A 20,014-nucleotide genomic window follows, 5' to 3' on the forward strand; every position below is an offset into this window, starting at 1 on the left:
GGTTTCAGCTAGAGAAGAGAAATCACTAAGAACAACCTACTGGCTAATGAAATCTACATAGCTTTTTGCACACAAACTATTTATATGGAAAAGGAAATTTTATGAGAAACTTTGTGTCAGAATGCTATGATTTTAATATGAAACACTGCTTATTATTTTGTCTAAATAATGCCTTAAAGCATGCAATCATAATAATAATGTGTTAAAGCATTTTTTCTTGGTGCCAAGTTATCACAGTCGGTCAGAAAATAACATTTTCAGTGTATTTATTTATTTGTTTTACAAAATGGAAATTCTTGTAATCTGAGATTTGGGGATATCTTTTCACACTGATAAGCTTATGAATTGTGCTAGTTATTTATTGGAATGGATTTATTGCTGGGGAGGTAAAGAGTTCTGTGTGCATCCTTTTTATGTATTATATTTCTTTAAAACACTTGCTAACGATATGCTATTTTACAGTTGAAATGGAATATTTTTTACCTTAGTGAAACATCTTGGTAAATAATCAAGAAAAAAGGGAAGATACATGTTTCTTTATGCACCAGAATGCTTAAAGTCAATCTCTCCATCTATTTAAAAGTGCAGTTTAACACTCACTAGGTGGCACAATAGTTATTCAGAAGCAAAAGTCTGGACTTGGCAACAAAATCTTAACCAGTCTCTCATAAAGCCTTTGTTTTATACATAGAAATTACAAACCAAATTATATCTATTCCTTGATAGGGACAGCAGATAAAGTAAATGCATGTCATTCAAGTACTGGTCTCAATCAAACTAGCAGCCAAATTGCAGAAAACTGTGTTCCCTGATGTAGTTTAACTTAAATTCTTTTTTTTTCTTCCCTGTTGGAATAGACACATCTGCAAGCCCTAGTGGAATTCTGTAGATTAATCAAAATGGCCCATTCCAAACTTCAACTCTCTTTATGCACGCTGCCAGGAATTTGTAAAGTGTCTGGGAAATCGATGGTGGCAGGCACTGTGGATTTTAATGCATGCAAGCAATTGTTCTTTAGTGAGATACAGACAAGTAATCAAATAATGCTCCAATGCTATGCTCCTTTTTTAGGCTTTGTTTGCAGAGCTTGTGGGTTTCTTTTGACTGTTCTTTTGAGTTACAGAGCAAAGATGTGCCCAGGTGGGCATGTCACTAAATGGAGACATCTCCAATGAAAACAGACTTGACAGAGAGGGAGGAGGCACTAAGGAAAAAATAATTTTTAGTTATTCTAAATGACTACATGCCTGTTGGTAGCCCTCATGACAGGGTCCTCTTCCTTCTAAGATTTAACTAGGTTTGCTTGACTATCTCCTTTTCTGCCCATTTGAGATGCATCCCTATAATTTGAAGGTTTTGAACTACAGTTTTAAAAAATCAGTGCCAGTATAGAGAATACACATTCACAAGGCAGTGATTTTATTCTGTGTGCAAAATGGATCTGCTCCAGCAATTCACTGCAGTTACACCACAGAGTATTGATTTCTTTAAGACCCTCTTGTCTGATGGTTTTAGGAGTTTTGTAGTAAAAGAGGCATAAGGCTGAGGAGGGAAAATGAAGGACTCAAGCTTAAGAAAGTTAAATGTGGGAGTCAATCTATTCCTAATTCTGTCTCAGGATCTCTATACACTACAGGAGGAGTGATGTATGCAGATCTTTAAAATAGTATCACCTTCCCTTGAAAGGGTAGTGCAAAGCTGAATTTAGTAAATCACAGGCATTCCTCAACTTTCGTATATGCAACTTTGTAAAGTGAAGGATCTTGAACTTATCTTTGAAGAGTTTTGTCTACATGATTCTAAAATTTTAGGATGATTCCATCAACAAAAAAACTAATTTTTAAATTCAGCAATTATATTTTCATCTATTACACTACAAGTTGTCTATTCACTATCTAGCTAACACAGTCATGGTACTTTGCAGTCCCTTCTTGTTTCTGTTTCTGAGGATCTGGGCATTCTGTGCATGGCAAGTAGAAAGACATGGAGATATAATTACATTAGCTGTAAAGGTTGCTATCTAAGTAACATGATTTTGCTTCTAAAATAAGAAGGTAGAGTGGACTCATGAACTTTTTGCATTTTCCCTTTCAAGCCTATAAAGCCTGCATTTTGTAAACCCATTACAGTCTAGGATAAGCAACAAAAGACTTAATAACAGGAGTCCTACAAAAATTAGAAGGAAAATATTTCTCCTGGCTTTGAAAGGGTTGCTCATAGGATGGGCAAATATAATATGCTATTTTCAGAAAGGAAGTAGAAAGCTAGAAGAAAGAGAATCTGTACCTGGAAAAAATATCTCCTGCTCTAAAAGGTCAGAAATATTTTAATGCTTGAACTAAGAGTAGGGATACATGCTGCACATTTTTTTCACAAAGTCCCATTGCTTCAAAAAAGAAGAAATAATGCTGCATTATTTCCTTCCATTCATCTGAGTCTTCCAGCTGCCCCACTTTAATGCTTTGATTTGCCATGGAGCTGTACTTCTAGGCTGCTGTGGGTCTATCTGACCAATTATTTTTTAGAATCAGAAAATAATTCTGTATTTAGTTGCCACTCAGGATGGTATTTTGTTTGTTGCTCTTTTAATCTTTCTTGGCAGTCGTACAGGGATACATGTGGGTAAAAGCTCCTAGGACTGAGTAGTCTTAATTAGGTAAGTATCTGCAGCAATCCATGGACAAACTCCAGAGAAGATAAAACAATTTTGGATTTCTACTGGTGGACATTAGAGAAGAGGACAAATTTAAACCTCATTTGCTGCTATTGGTACCTTCTTGCCCCATTTCTTGCAGGATTAAAGGCTTGCTATAAAAAGGTTTTGATAAGTGCGGGCTTTGTCTTTTTTTCTCCTGCATGACCTGAGCAACAGCTCTCAGAGGTGTTTCAAACTCAGTATTCCCAGTTTGCAGGACTTGTGAGCTGGATCCTTGTATTCAGCAAGAATGTAAGGGTACTGCAGTGTCACTATGTTCTTAAGACACTGTCCTGTGGGCCAGGGCATGTCCTTTGGAGAGAATGAGGTGTGGCTAGGGTTTGCATCCAGGGCAGGGGTACCAGGAGAAGAGCAGAATGGTCAGCATAAACTGCACATGCTTGTGAATGCTTGGGTACTAAAAGCACCTGCATGAAATTTCACTGCACAAACAAAACCAATCTAGATAAAGATAAAAGGGACATAAATTATAAAATACAATACAAAGATGTGTGATGGCCTAATGTTGTAAGTCTTTATGGGAACCTGAAGTCAGCAGGTAAAGCAGGGGGGGTATGCAGGCAATCCTTCCTTTTGGGATAACAATTCTTGTAACTGAAAGTAGCAACAGAAGCACTTGAAGGAAAAAGGCATTTCCATTACTTGGAGCAGCAATTTCCTGTAATCAGTTCTCCCTCTTCCTATGGTGCTCTTATGGCTAAGAGAAAAGCTATTACAACCACACATAGTCAGGAGACGAGTACAGGTAAAATGGACTGAACAGGTTAAGAACAGCTGGGGCTTGTAACCCTCTTCTACAGAAGAAATCATCTTCAACAATTAATTACTCAAGAGAAAGAATTGGTTGAAAATGGCTGGAAAAATGCCACTTTCTCAAGAACTGAAATTTTTGTTTGTCATGGCAGAAATACAGATTCAAAGAGTAGGAAGAGAAGACCAAAGGTTCTGTTAATATCAGAATTTTATATCAGAACAAGACAAGTGCATGGAGTTGTTTTGGCATATATTATAAACAAATCAATGTCTTATTTCTCCTATGTCTGACAACAAAAGTGCCAGTGATGATCTTAGTGAAGAGAAGGAAGCAGCCATGCTGCCGCCCAGGCTTTCAGGAAACCCACACTTTTTTTTAAATAAATACATAAATCCCTCACCCACTTACATCAATCTCATACCATTTCAGCTGAGACTTGAGATCTGATTGCAGATGCTTGTTATGGTAGTATGAAGAACAGAGCTAAAAAGAGAATCAAGTTTCCAAAGAGACCAGGAATTACGGCAAAGCCAGGGAAGCTGTGAGCCAGTCAGGTGATGGCAGATAAACACGTGGGCTTCTGAGTCAAGTCCTGCTTTCTGCCACCCCAGCTGCTGCAGATGAAGAAAATCCACCATGCTTGCTCCTGAAGAAGTCATTGCATGGGACCTCTCTGATTCAGTACCATTTTATGGGAGAAAGGAGGCAGGGAGAACTGAACTTCAATAAAGTAGTTAGACATTAAAAGTGACAGATGAGAAAAAGAATGCATTTCCAGGCTTAACCTCACATCAGTCAATAGTGGTAGCTGGGAACTGCAACATCTCCTTGCTACCAGGGAGGCAGTGATTGCTGAAGGTGGAGGAGTTTATGGTATTTCAGCAAACCTGTGGGCACAAGGAACATACACTGAATTTATCTGTGTCACCTGAAATACATGGGCAGAGGGCATCTGGAAGGAAACAAGCTGGCTGCTCAAGTGGCTCCATACTGAAATAACACAAAAGACCTGGAGTCCACATCCCAGATGGCTTTTTAATATTTTTTTCTTGGAAGTAATATTCATATTTTATTGAGAACTAAAGGCAAGGGATAGTGCAATGTTATTAGGAAAGTGAACTTGTTAGTGTTGTGTTAACATTTGGAAAACCTTGATATTCAGGAGGTCAAACACTTGCAATTTAGTACTGGTAGCACTAGAGAGGCAACTTTAAGCAGTGTAGGAATGCACCTGAGCTGTTATATTTATGCACATCATCAATACAGCACACAGCAGGATTTTCTAGATTTTTTTGCTGTACTGTGGATTTATCATCAAAATTGTGCAGGATTTTTCTGCCATTCTCAATACTGCATGCCAAATTTTCTAAATCTTCTAACTAAATAATTATTGAAAATTAAAGCATTGGGATATTTATCCATCACTGAAAAATACCTGTTGACTTTGAACTGGCATTTAGCATCCAGCGTCTCCAGCTTTTTCAAAAATCCAAAAATCATACCTCAGCAAACGTGGCCCAATTTCAGAAGATTAAAATTACCTGCATTTCTGCTGAAGTTACTGATAAATTATAAATTAATAAAGGCATTCAAAGATTTTGACAGAAGTAATATTAACTTAACTACTAACACTTCAGAGTATTAATTGCTGCCAGAATACTGGTAAGACTTTCAAAAGGCAAAATGTATCCATGAGGGACTGTGTGGAATCACAGTCGCTTGGATATGTATTAATGTTTGCCTGAGCTTTTGAAATAGAGACTAACACTTAAATCTCACTGTAGCCTCTTTTGACCTGAGCTTGCTTTTCCAAATGTCTCTGTGTCCACATCAATCCCTTTCACTAATCCTTACTGCTGCTTCACCATTTTTCCAGCTGAACATGTATCCATGCAGGCAGTAACCTCCAAGCTCTACATTATTAGTGAATACAAATAAGCTGTGACTCTTTAGGATTCATGTAAACCTATCAATATTCCCATGCTGGCTGTGCTTTCAACTGCAAGAGAAACACTCCACACCAAGAGCTGCAGCATATTAAAAATCAAAAATGAGGGGTTTGATGACACTTGCACATTTCTGCCCTTTCATCTGTCCTCTATCACTCATTTACGCACAGGAGGAAATGACTTTTCCTGCCAAGGTAGAGGTAAAATGTGTCAGACAAGGACAAAAAAAAAAAAAAATCATTAGTGTACCAGAGGAAACAATTTCTGAGATACAAAGCGTCAGCAGAAATGAGTTTTCACTGTTGCATTCTTGTGACCTTCTTCAGAAAGGCATAATGTACTACCTATTTTTTACTACTAAAAATAATTTTCAAATGATAGTGTCTAGATGGATCAATGGTTTACTAGAGTCTCTCTACTTATCCAATACTTTTTTCTTTCAAGAAAATGAGGAAAAGCTTTGCTGAGAAGGTGAAATAAAAATGTGTGCTTTACTTGTAAAAATCTGAGAGTTAGGAAATAAAAAATGCCAGTATAATTTGAAATATTGTCCTTAATTCCAATGCTGCAAGATTTCACACAGAGTTTATTTCAACACACTGTTTGCAATTTGAACTTCTTGTCTATTTGAGTAATTTAAGCACATTTGCAAAGCTTCTCATTTGTCTTAGTTTGTAAAGAAAGAAATAATGAAAATAGAGAGGGAAGGGAAGGGAAAGGGACAGGGAAAGGGAAAGGGAAAAAGGAAAGGAAAGGGGAAAGGAAAGGGGAAAGGAAAGGGGAAAGGAAAGGGGAAAGGGGAAAGGAAAGGGGAAAGGAAAGGGGAAAGGAAAGGGGAAAGGGGAAAGGAAAGGGGAAAGGAAAGGGGAAAGGAAAGAGGAAAGAGGAAAGAGGAAAGAGGAAAGAGGAAAGAGGAAAGAGGAAAGAGGAAAGAGGAAAGAGGAAAGAGGAAAGAGGAAAGAGGAAAGAGGAAAGAGGAAAGAGGAAAGGAAAGGAAAGGAAAGGAAAGGAAAGGAAAGGAAAGGAAAGGAAAGGAAAGGAAAGGAAAGGAAAGGAGCACTGCTGGGTTGGGATCCTGTGCAGGAAATATCACAATTTAACTTCCCACTAACAGTCCCCCACAACACAGCAGGTCAGAGCTCATTTGAGACTGCCAGTATTTGCTAGTTTTTTTCATTTATTCATTGAAACTTATGTCCAGAAATAAAGCTAATTAGAAGAACAAGAAATCAAATCTGGAAGCGGTGTACCTGAAGTAAATAAATTGCAGAATACACTTACAGTGCCTTCCTCTGGCCTAGTCAAAGGCAGGGAGCACCAGTCATAACCCAAACACATAAGTGGAGAGAAAAACAACATTGCTAACAAAATATTTGGGGATATCTGATACACAGGAACATTGGGTAGGAGTTTGGGATGCCTCATTTAGTACCTATTCAGGAAGGAATTAATGGGGCTTTCACTTTACTGTATATATATATATATATATATATATGTACATTTATATATATTTGTCATTCATTTGGATGGCTGCATCAAGTACTTTTTCTTTCCACAGTCTGATACACATCAATATAACCTAACTCATAACTGTTTTTCAAAAAATCTACATCAGTATTAAATAGGGATGTCTTTTTGCAAAACCAAGAAGTTATAGAAGAGTAATTTCTCTATTAGAAGGTTACTTCAAGGCAGATTTTTCCATTAAATAATTTCACTGGAGTGTATACTTGAATTGATAGAAGTGAAATGCAAGCAAATTCAGACAACTTAATTCTCTAAGAGCTGTATATTAAAAGTGGATGTCAATGAGGTTTTTGTTTCTTTAGGAAGATACTTTTTTTTTCTTCTGACATGTAAAGAATTTCACAAACAGCAAACATTTTTGTTTCCTTGATGTTGTAAAAACCAGTTCATAAATCAATACTTTCCAGTAAAAAAGACCCATTCAAAAATCTTCCCCTGTATATACTTAAGCACAGAGTCCTTGTGCATGAATTATCACATGGTTAGAGAAGTCAACAGGTTACACTCAGCTCTGTTCTCAAAAGGAGTCACTGGTGTGCCATTCTGTAAATCACTTTAATCTCTTATTTTTATAAATGGGTATAAAACCCATTTATTTACCTAATCACTATGTCCAAGTCCCAACTGAATTATTCTGCAAGACATATTCATGCCTTTCGAATAAGATCCTTAAAGCTAATAGGAAACAACTAATAGCTATTTAATTTGACCTTTTCCTTAAAGCCAGGTAAATATCAAACCCTAGTTTGCATGTCTAAATGGAATTTGATTTGAGAAACCCAAGTGGTATAATGATACTTTTCCCAGGTCTTGCTATTGCACCTAATTAGAACAGCCACTCAACAGGACCCTGACTCTGCTCCCTTTGCTCATCTTCAGGAGAGGACATAGATAGTGCAAGTAAACCTAGAGGGGAAATTCAGATCATTCAGCATTGCAGAGGATTGACATCAGTTGGATTAATAAATCTGCAATTTTTAAATTGGACTTAGCAGGTTTCCCTTCGTGTATTTGTCTCCTGCTAACCAATAAAGCCTGAAATTTAACCTCCAAGGGAGTTGCATGGGAGACTCCCAGTGGTTCTGGGAGCAGCCAGTTCCATGAGCTCAAAAGCTTCTTGGAGTGACTTCTCTGTCCTTACGAGGCTTCTATTAGACCACTCACATTCCTCACTTCCTGGCTGCTGAGCACTATCATGCCCTTAATAGACTTTGATGTAGGCTTTTAAATAACAAACAGTCCTGATTTCTTTTGCATTATGTTATTCTTCTGTTTGCTGTAAGATCTTCACCTGAACTTGTTCTAAATATACCCAAATGTCAGAGTTTCTTTATTTCTGTGCTAATATGACTTTTCTAAAAATGTTACTGACCTCTTATTTTTAATTCAGTTCACTTCCATCTATGCAAAATGTTCTTATTTATGATGTTCTTATTTATGATATATTCTAATAACTCACAGAGTTAAGTAAGTTCAGAAAGCATAAAAGAAGGATTATTTTTCAAGTATTTGTTTTCTGAAAAAACAGTATTAAGTCTGGATGATAGTAATGTGTTTTCACTCAAAATGTTTTCACTCAAAATGCTCTCAACATGAAGAAGCCATTTCCAAATACGTATGTCTGTAAAGAAGTCTTTACAGACAGAAGTTTAGACCTGCAGATTATAGAATGGATTCTAAAAAAATTAATTACTAAACTGAATTAAAATTGCATAAAACATATAAAGAACCAAAATGGTTTTCTGTATTTTCCACATTTTTACTATGCAGAAAGAAAATTATCTGTATACTTTCTATATGCTTGGGTGATACTTGACATTATAGGTAAGCTTTGATCTGAGTGAATTTGGGATATACACAACAAACAAATTTTTGCTTTTACACTAAAAGAACTGGTAGCATATAGCCACAAGATTTTTTTTTTTTTTTTGCTGTCAGAGAATGATGAGGACAACTAGTTCTGTAGCAATTCACCACTGGACAAATAGAGATGGTTTAATTCTGAACTATGTGTCAGGTATTAGATGGGTGACACTTGAGTGTAGGAAACCACCTGGACCACTAGGAAACCTTTATCTCCTCAGTGCTGTGCAGCTCAGCTCTACAAAAACCTCCTGTGCTGGCCTGTGTTCTTCACGCATGCATGTTCTTATATCTGGTTAAATCTACCATGGATTTAATGTGCCTAAGTCTACTTAGTTTATCAGGAGAGAGCATGTTACCTGCAGAGACCACACACCTAGTCATGACTGATAAACCTGAAAAATAAAGCAACCTGAATATAATGCTATGTAATTTTAAAACAAAACAAAAATTAATCTGATTCACATGTTGTTTTTATTCACATGCTTTTAAGATTCCAAGGAAATAAATTCTGCTGAAACTATTTTCTACAACTGACATTCATTTGAGTGTTTTGTAAAATGTTGCAAATTTTGCAAATGTTGCAAATTATATAAAGCTCCCAACAGTAAGGTGTAACATACTGATTATTCCTCTGACTAAATGAACACTCTATCCCACATACCCAAATGGTAAAAAAACCCATGATGAAACCATTCATAACCTAGCATATTTCCACCAGCCTGTGGCATAACTGATCCTAATCTCATTCAACAGATGCTTTTTGTTTTTTTTAGGATTGTATGTGGTAGATTTTTCCTGCTATTATTTTGGGGCTTTATTCCCTTAATCTCCTGTAGTTTGTTAAGGACTAGAGAAGTATCCTACAAGGAAAACATAATTGTTAAGAAAAGAATTGAAAAAGCTAATTCTTCTTGCTAAGGACCAAACTTTGACCATTTACCAGCCCTGACAACAAATATGGTCTGTGGATCACTTTGCCCTTTCAGCATCAGCATCTGTGAATGTCCAGCCAACATTTACGTGTTAAGGAGGTGTTCCTCTGTGCCACATCCTCTCCTGACAATGTGACGGCACATTCCTTAAAACAGTAAATGGAAGGAGATCTCCTGAACCAAACACAGCTGCTTCTTACACAAACAGTGCACAAATCCTGGTGGAGGTCCCTTGATCTCCTTGGGCATTGCATGGCTGACCAGATATACTAATGCTATACAGAGTATTCAACAAATCGTATCAAATCAATAACTGCTTTCCCAAACTCTGTGAAAACCTCTCCTCATAATCTTAGTAGTTTCTCTGAAAGGTATTGGTCCTACATCTCTAATGCAATTGATGTCTCCAATGAAATGAATGCCTTAAACTTACAGGAAGTTGCCAGCTGCTTCCAGATCTCAGCATGGAAAATATTTTTCTCTCTGACTGTGTATTACCTATTCCTACTGAAGCTTTTGAAATCTACAATCTAATTTAAATATAATTTTGTGATTGATGGCAGAGCTTCAAAATAGTGCTCTGTGAACTATGGAAAAATACTGGCTACATCTAAAGATAGTTGTAATTTTCTTAGCTCAGTGAAACTAAATTTGGTTTCCAGGTATCCCTGAGGCCATAATTAATGCATATCTTCAGGCAAAGGGAAGGTAAAGTGCACCAGAACTTCTACAACTATAGTTTGAGAAACAGCTTTCCAAGTGCAGAGTTTTTCCTGGCATTCTTAATGAAACTGCAAAAACCATATGGACTTATCAGTGTAAAAAATGGTAAAAAATCCGGTGACTTTCAGCAGAGAAACCTTAAAAATACTAATTCAATAGAATGTTTGGAGCAGCTCAGGACAAGCCATGAATAAAACTGGGCATGTGAAAATCCTTTTTTCTCAGAAGAAATGTTTTCCTTTATTTTTTTTTTTCTTGGAATGAAAAGGCAATAGTTCAAATTCACACAGGTTTGGGGCTTTTTTCTATTTTATTTTATTTGGAATCCAAGCAGGTTTTTGTATCGACAATGTAGTAAAACTATTTTAGTGTCAAAAGACTTTACTTTTATAATGTCATTACATGTTTTAAATATTTAAATTTTAAAAATATCAGTAGTTAATTAATAATTAGTCTACATAATACATTTACACCCTTCTACATACTAAAGATGTAAATAGAATTGCTAGATTCCAGAGAAAGGCTTCCATTTCCTGAATAATGCATTTAGCAGAGGAAATTTCCTTACCTGAAGCTTTCTGGCTAGCTCTCTTTGTAAGGCTTATAAATGTGAAGTTATCTGTTCCTCTGGTGGGGTGCAGGCATGATCCTATTAGAAATTGTTCCAAGTAGAGTTTTTCTACATCTATTTTTTAAAAGGCTTGTGTCAAATATCAGACTTTGTTTCCATCAAGCAGTACTGCAGTACTGACCTAAAAGGCCGATAGGAGATTCAGGAGAACAAACTGAATTACAAGAGAGTGTGTTTCCCTTGTGTTTCCTCTAAATGGTATCCATGCCCAAAGTGAAAAATTGATCCAATAGCACTCATTTTTGATCCACCTGAAGAATCAGAGAAATTGCCACCAAAGGAATTAAAGCATCCATGCTCCAAAGGTGTAACAGAAAACTCTGTCTTGATGCACAGAAGTAAACCGTTAGAGACAATATGGGAATACTGTCCAGTGGCAGAATCAGATATAAGGTTATGTTAATTACACTGCTATGTTTTTAGAAATCATTAATGTGGTATATGGCATTCAAGTATTCTCCCATAACTGCATCTCATAGTCACTCATATTATTCTCAGATTTGGACTATAATTAAAACCAAAACTTTCAAACTTCAGAAAACAAGATGTAACTGAGGTTTTCCAAAGTCCCAGGGTTTTGGAGGATCATTTAATCAACTTCTAAGGAAAAAGAAGTTAGGTGATAATTTTAGGCCTAAACTCCCAAATTCCCCAGCAAAGGGATTCTGACACACAGCCCCTTGAGAATGGAGAGCTTCCCTCTGACATCACTAGCACTAATGAGAGTCAGGTCAATCATTTAGTAGTCAACATATTTTTTCTAGTTCTTACATGACTATATGACTTTGAAACTAAGTTCCTCATGATATAATTTCCAATGGTGCTAGCAAAGCTTTTCACCCTTAGCTATTGACTTGTGTATATGGGAAGTCCAGAAAATTAAAGATGGCTCAAGGTGAACGTCAAAATGCAGACTCATATAAACTTGATCATATGATCTTGGCTTTTAACTGCTTTGTGCCTCAGTTGCTCTATTCAAGTATAAAAAACCCCAAATGTATTTAATTGTCAAGACTATAGCTAGTTATTTACAAAACCACTATGTCTATATGATTAATTTTTCATTTCCTTAACTGTCAAAGAATTGCTAATTTGTCTTGAATTTTTTATTATCTCTAAACATCTCAAACTACTCTGTCCAAGCAAATATAAAATATAGTTTCATAAGGATTGAAAATCTTAATATAGAACCCAGCAGAGTTATAACAAGTACCACAACAGAAGTCGTGCATCATGTTTTCAATAAAGCAAAGCATTAGATGGCTAACCTTTTACAGTAAGTTAATGCTGCATATATTGCAGCAGGGCTTTCTTTTTTTTTGACAGAACACATTTCCTATCAAGGGCAATTGCCCAGAACCTTGAATTATCAGCTCATCCGTACTTGGCAACCTTGCCAGCTCTATACCTCATGGTATTAGAGCTCTGCTTTACATCCAGGAGGAAACCTTTTCCTCAGAGTGACATATTCCTGTTACCCCACCACTGTACTGGTATCTGGCCAAACATCATCTTTCACTTTTCCAGTCTGGCAGTGTCCATGTACTTTGATTCTTGCCAGGAAGCAATATATTGTGCATTTTTGCATTTATACAAACACATACAGTCTAGTTTACTTAAATGAAGAGGTTTCGGAACGTTAAAAGCACATCATAACAGGAGGGAAGAGAGGACAATTTCATATATTGATTATAGGAGTTATTACTACCAATGTCACTACATATGTGTATTTACAGAGACTGCTGGCAAGATTGTCTCGTCTCTCAGAACACATCTTTAACTCCTTCTAACAACAGCTTATTATCAGAGACAGGTTTATCAACTGTGCAGTGCAGTTATGAGTGAAGACATGCATGTGAGAATACGTGTATTCATGTGCAAACACACATACCTTTCTATTAGAATGTTTTCTCAGGGATTATGGAATATTCATGAAACAATAACAGAATGGTTATCAACTTTTCTAATGGCTCCCCCAGTTTTCCTGTACTATTTATACACACCAAATTTTGCTTTTTTTCACAACCATATCACATTAGACATGAGAGAAATAGGAAATAACTAAGAAGACAAATCAAAGAATCCGAAGATACACTACATGTAGCCATCCAACTGCAACCCTGCTGTGAGCAACACTATCCATATCTATATCTAGTCTATATCTATATCTATAGCTAATCTATATAATCTATATAATCTATCTGTATCTTTCAGTGACCTTCTACTACAGCATTTCTTCATTTTCTGTGTGCCTAAATGACAGGAATAAATTCCCTATAACATGAGTGCTTGCCTGTAGTACACAGTTAGCTTTCTCTCCTCCTGAGGAGGCAGGCTGCACTGAGATTTCTTACTGGCTCTCTGGCACAAGAGGTACACTGCATGCTGAGAAACAACAGGCTTTGCTCAGCTTGCTACTTTCCAGGAGACTGGTACCTCTCTCTGCACTGGTATCACACACATCTCACTCAGGGAGAGAAGCAGCTGGAACTGTATCTCTGCACAAACAAGGAGACAGCAGCTTTCTGCAGTTTCTGTCCTTCCTGCATTAAATGCCTGAACAAGATTAGCAATAACACAACCTCGAGTAAGATTTCAGCAACTCTGAGGAAGAAGCAATTTGCATGCCCAAATTGGTCCTTCACACTAGGCTTGGAGTTGCCCAAGGTGCCTAATTTTATTGCATCAGCTGTAGCATACTAAGCAGAACCTGTAATCCCCAAATACCTACTATTTTGAATAAATTTAGGAATTAGGCTGGGGTAGATTTCTTTCATGGATGATAACTGATCTGATAAGGATTTTCTGGGTGGTAATAGAGATCCTGTACATAAAGGCTAGGAGCCTTCTGTTCCTTTTACAGAGTGCCAAATGATAAGGATGTTAACTGGAAATGAACAAATAAACCAAGCTCGACAGAAGTCCTGAGGGTGGTCAGTCCCCTTCATTTGAACACTCCTTTTGGTTTACTGCCAATTTCTTGTTTACTTTTTCCTCTGCTTCTGTATCTCCTATCTGAGATCCCCAAGGGCACTTCAGCAGAATCCCTGAAGCTTCTCAGATCTTTTCCAGCCATGCAGGGCTGCACACAGGATTCCCTGGCACAAAATGGAACCAACCATATGTAGCAAGTTTGGCTGCTTTTTTCCTGATAACAACAATTGTCAGACTGCAATCTACAGGTATGTGCAGTGGTTGGTTGGGAGTAAAAATAGTTACTGAAGCTTTACAAAATTCTAGGAAAAATTTCAATCAACACATACTTTATATTTCTGTTACAGCTGGATATATTACTTATTTTTGCCTGCAAATTCCTCTTGTAGCAAACAGTATCAATTAAAGAACCAGACATCAGTGAAATGTGAACTCTCTCTTCCTGAAGGAATTTCCGACATGCTGTGATATTTAATTCTGGCCCACCTTTAGCGGACTGCAATGTACGGCACTTACAGCACTTTGCATCTGTATCACTGACAATAAAGCCATGCAGTGTTCCCTAGTTCTGTTTTTGTTTTCTGGCGAGTACAGCTGCCTCAATATTCACAGGCAAGAAAATTCCAGAGCATACTGAGTCCAGATGAAAATGAAATTAAGTTGCCACCTATAGAGAAAAATCTACCTGAAAACTTCATATTGATTTTTACCAAGACAATGCTTCTACAGAAAGTTTTAATGCAAATAAATATTTGTATTTCATGGAAATTGTACTTTTACAAGGAAAAAAAAAGACTGTCTTCTAGGTTTCCAGCAAGTCAGAATACAACCCCAGATATTAAGTATTTGGGTTAGAAAACTCTTCATATCAAAAAAAGTATTTCTGCATATTTTATATATGAAACACACACACTTGTAACAAAACTACTTTGACAGATGCTTGGAACTGAATTTCATTAAAAAACCAATATGACTAGAAATATTAAAGTTTTCTCCCATTTGTTAATGAATCAGAATCCTAAATGCCAGGCAGTAAGTAAATTGTGGGCAAGGGCTAAAATAATGGAAAGAAAATGGATACTCAGTCATTGCTAATGGATACTGCATTAACTTCTTTACTATATCAGTGCAGGAACAATGGATAGTAACCCTCTGCACTACCAAAATGCTTCCCAGCAGCATCTTTTGGAAAACCCACTGGTCCTGATCAGAAAAAAATACTATGCAAATATCTGTGCAATTGCCAATGTGAAAAAAAAAAATTGCCTATGTGATTGATTTTGACTTCCATAATAGAATATCAGTTACAAATCCGAGACTACAGAATCAGAGTATATACCAAAAAAAATTAGTGGGAAATAAGAAAGAATTAAAAACATCATCCTTCTGAAAAATTATTTTTTACAATTTTTTCTATACTTCATAGTCATATTAATTTAAAATATTAACTATCCAAATTAACTTGGTAATTCATAATATTAACCCTGAAATTTGGAGGAATTAAAAAAATTACTTTGGAAAAATATCAACTTTTCATATTTTTTATTTAAATAAATCTTATTTTAATAATTTTTTAACAGGTAAACTCAAAACATCTCAAGAAGGAATAGATTTCAAGGTAAGAGTTTCAAATTGATTCTGCAGAACCTAATATCCTTAACACTTTACGCCTACATGGGAGCTATTTGCTTCACTCTACTTCAGCAGTAGCAATAAAATACATTGCAGTTAAGGGGGAAAGTTCTTTCGAGGTTCGGAAGTTTTGACATATGAACAAAAGAAAAAAAATCACATTACTTTTTTTTTATTGAAACAAGATTTTGTCTTTTAGTTATACATTAATTTCAGTTTATGTTAGACATCTTCATGACCCACAGCCTTATGTGAATTTCTATGATACTTCATATGGAGAAGACTGAAAGGTTGAAAGATACATCTAGTCTTACCACAGTGTAATAGAGTTTTGTTCCAGCCAACTTAATCTGTACAAGATACTTACAAAATAACTAAAGATTAAATACAAAAAAATAGAAAACCTTGAGGAGTAGAAGTCCTTGAGTTATCAGAAGAGAGTGATGAAACATTGTTTAAACAAAATGGGAAGAACGGGAGAAATATTTAAAGTGTAGAAGGGCACCAAGTAATTTTGGAAATTGTAACAGAATAAGTGAAACATTATTATTCTCACAGGTTGTGTCAATCTTCAAATAAATTATTCACAGCAATGAAGCACAAGTGTATCAAAAATAATGAAGAGGCTGACAGCAGGGGCAAAACCCCCAACAGTGCAGCTCCAAGAAAGGGAGGACTTTATTTAGAGTTATAAGGAGCGTACTGAATTATATCTGACCAAAGCGAAGATTATTTCCTGGTGTCCTGGCTTCAGCTGGGGGTTATGCTATGACATCTGGCATCATGAACTATTAGTTTTGAGGATACATTTGAAGCTCTAGAGAAAGTTCTTAAAATGCTAAAATGGCAAACAACCTAAACAGACTAAACTGGCAGATGAGAAGTACTATAATAAAGAAATTATTAGCAAAGAGGTGGACTAGAGGGTCCAATGAGTTTTAGCTGTGTACAGTCTTTTCAAGTGTAGAAAGATGTATAGTTTTAAAATTTATTCTGAGAGAAAGATATATTAGTCACCTAAATGTTTTACAATAGAAGAATCCAATACTAGAGAAATTAACGTCTTGTTCTCTTGTGCTATTATAGACTCTGAGAACATATTTACCCTGCCAGATCAAATGTTATTTGTATCAGGAACAACTGTAAGGAAAACAGCTTACTTCACAACATTCACACCTGAAATTTAATAAAAATGTGATCATAGGTTTTAAAGTTTTCATCTTCTAAAGGTCTCTTACCAACACTAAAAAAGGTTTACAACAGCTTCTGAGAGGAATCACACTTTTGTACACTTTTGTGCTTGTAGGAGCTTGTCAGTTTTCATTTCCGATGAAAAATACTTTTATTCCTTTGGGGCTTTTTTTAGTCAATTATGGTTTGCTTGCATTCATGCAAAAAGTACTAATAACAGTAATTTGAATAATTGTTCCCACCAATGAACACTTAGACTACATCCAGCATAAAAAAAATCCTGTTGCTTTGAAATGTACAGATGCAGCCTGTGCTACAGGATAGCCAGGCTGAGACATGAGGATCTACTGAAATAAGAGCTGAACAATGATGACAATGAAAGCTAAACCACTTCTGTACTAGGAGTAGGGACACTTAGGGACTATAATTTTGGACTATATCCACTGATGAAGATCAGTGCTTAATAATTTCTTAATCCCACACTTCCTCAAATTTTAAATTCTGAGCCTGTTCTTTTCTCTCAACTGGAGTTGAAATTGCTGTGAAAACCTCAGGAGGGCAATCAGAAAAGATATATAATTTTATTTGACTGGTGGAAGTGAGGAGTTATTGAAAACCTGTCTCTGTCACAGCTTAATAACGAGGAGAGAGAGGTGAAGATGTCAGCCCAGAAAGGCAGAGATACTTTTCATCTTACTTAGGTGAAGTGAAAGAGTGTGAATGGAAGTGTCACAGCACTGTGGGAGGTGTGTCACGGCTCTCTTGCTGTTAGGGCCACACGTCAGCTGACCAGTCAGTAGGAGATACCAGAGAGCTCTGCTTTTGCATCAGCCCAGTTAAACAGCAGCCCTCATGCATCAGAGGCACACATAAACAGCAGTAATCCTGGGAAATGCAGCTCACTTGTCTCCTGGGAATATGAGAAATCCAGATTACATGGATAGGACCTACATCAGAGATATGATTCAGGGTCTGGAAACAAGCTGGTGGAACAATCCAATAATACCAGGCGTTCTTACCCTGAGTTATACTTCAATTAGTCTGTCAAGACAAAGGTTTAGACCACAGACTAATTTTTATTTGTAAATCTTGAGGGTTCATGCTTTGAGAGGAGTTATTTAAATGACCTTTGCTAAGTTAATGAAATAAGTAAGGGATGATCCATAAAAGTAACTAAAAGGCAATTCTGAAAGTCCAGTCATATCAGTACTATTTCATACAGCTTATCTTTAAACCTAAAGCAAAGCAATAGTGAAGACAACTAGTAAAATACACTTTCATCAGTAAGATTACTGCATTAATAAAAACTTTATAAAATATGTGTTGTAAATCACTTTGGAATACAGCTCTTAGTGCAGCAAGTCAATACAAAGTTTTACCAAGCTCATACTGATTTCAAAAAAGAAAACAGTTTGTTCATAGGAATTATCTCTAAGTGCTGATAGTACTCTTGTTTCTAAACACTAGCACAGCTATACTTGGAAACTAAGTAGGAAATGTACTGGGTGTCCAGGTGAAGCCTCCATTGTGCTTTATATGTGAAACTTAATGGAAGTTTATTAATGCAGTAATAAATTATTTTAATGAAAATATATTCATCCTTAAAAATGTTATGAATAAGAGTTTTCCTTTATTAGCATGCCCACAGACAAAATGCTCAGCATCTGGTAAGTTTTGCTACTCCTTCACTCCTACTTGCCTTCCCCCCAGTACTAGAAACGTGTTATCACAGCGTATTGTATTTTTAACTGTGGTTCTTCATAGAAAAATAACAGATATCACTAACAAAACCATTTCAACCTAGTTTTTGCACTGCATTTCTTCTCAGTATATTTAAACCAAGAATTATGAACATATCTTTAGAGTCTGTGTACTTAGGGCTTTAGATTTATGACCAAATTATTACAAAGATTTTCTTCACTGCAGAAAGATTTTTTTTTTCATTTGTGACAAGCTTTCTTTTTAGTTTTGTTAAAAACTTTGATCTTAGACATCCTTAATACATTTTCTTCACAATCTAAAAATTGATTCATTCTACTGAAAGTGGCATCCTTTTTTTATGCCAGCATATAAACAGACTGCTGGCCTAATTGGAAATATCCTTTAAAAAGAAAGCTTGAGATACAAAATCCCTGCAGGGATCAATTACAAGAACAAGCTATTCCCAAACAGAAGAAAAATAAAAACTGAAAAACCCTGCTGCAAATAATAATGGCTGAGAACAGTAGAATAGTCACAAAATGTCTAAAGAAGTTACATTTGCAATCCTCTCTGTTAAAGGAACCATTTCAATAATATTTTCTATTTATTTGTGAAACAAAAAGGAGAATGCAGTTAATTTGCTACCAGCACTGTAGGGTGTTAAACTGTGCGCAGATTAGTTACGCCTGTATTTTTTTAAATGGCAAAAGTGAAAAAAGTGGTAGTCTATTACTTTTAAGATATCAATTGACATTGTCATATAGTATCCTAACCTGGAGCAGATGATGTGTAGCCTGACTAGATGACATTTATTTTCAGAGATTTACTAGGAGATGAGATGTGATGTAAACTTGACGCGAACACTGACTGACCTCTAGCTAAGGAATGTGGCTGATTACATGTGAGTTCAAATGCAATCCACATGATTTGGACCTGCAACATTTCCTAAAGTATGGTCAACACCTTTACTGAATTTTTTGAAAAAAAAGTTGAAAACCAGTGATCCCTCACATCAGGAGTGGCTCTCTTTCCTGTGACTGCTACGCATAACAACCAGTTTCACTGATTACAAAGGGTAAAATACTTACTGTAAAATACTACTTATTGCTGACACAGTCATTAGAAGATTTTAGGTGTGTGACTCCTCTCAGGAAGGTTTCAGAAAGGCAAGAACAGCCCTTCAGGATATGAAATACATTAGGAACCAGCTCACAACCTGAGCTGGAGGGTCTATTTCACTGCATCTCATCATCTCATGTGAACATACTGTGTGATTTTTATAGCTTTGGACATTCATGAACAATTGTCTCCCATTTTGTCCTGCAGTCCTCTCCACTCAACAGACTATGTAGAGTGTGGGAAAGCCAGGCCTGAACATCAACTAAAAGCACTTGAAGGAAGGTGTCTGCTTTTTCCTCAGGGCTAACTGCTCTCCCTACACCTAGTCTGCTACTGTGA

The 20,014-nt window shown here is 36.3% G+C and overlaps 1 protein-coding gene across 4 annotated transcripts in view; it reads right to left on the reverse strand.

Annotated features, from left to right (window-relative positions):
- CHRM3 (cholinergic receptor muscarinic 3) overlaps positions 1–20,014 on the reverse strand; it is a 257,302-nt gene that overhangs the window by 12,710 nt on the left and 224,578 nt on the right. Inside the window, exon 1 of one of the 4 annotated variants that reach the window (XM_068184975.1) lies at positions 6,701–6,790. The exons of the other annotated variants lie outside the window; for them this stretch is intronic. The gene's annotated coding sequence lies outside the window, so the exon portion shown is untranslated. Of the gene's footprint in view, positions 1–6,700; positions 6,791–20,014 lie in introns of those variants that run through there. 4 annotated transcript variants of the gene reach the window in all.

This window comes from Anomalospiza imberbis, chromosome 3 (genome assembly GCF_031753505.1).
Source record: "Anomalospiza imberbis isolate Cuckoo-Finch-1a 21T00152 chromosome 3, ASM3175350v1, whole genome shotgun sequence".
Lineage (NCBI taxonomy): Eukaryota > Metazoa > Chordata > Aves > Passeriformes > Viduidae > Anomalospiza > Anomalospiza imberbis.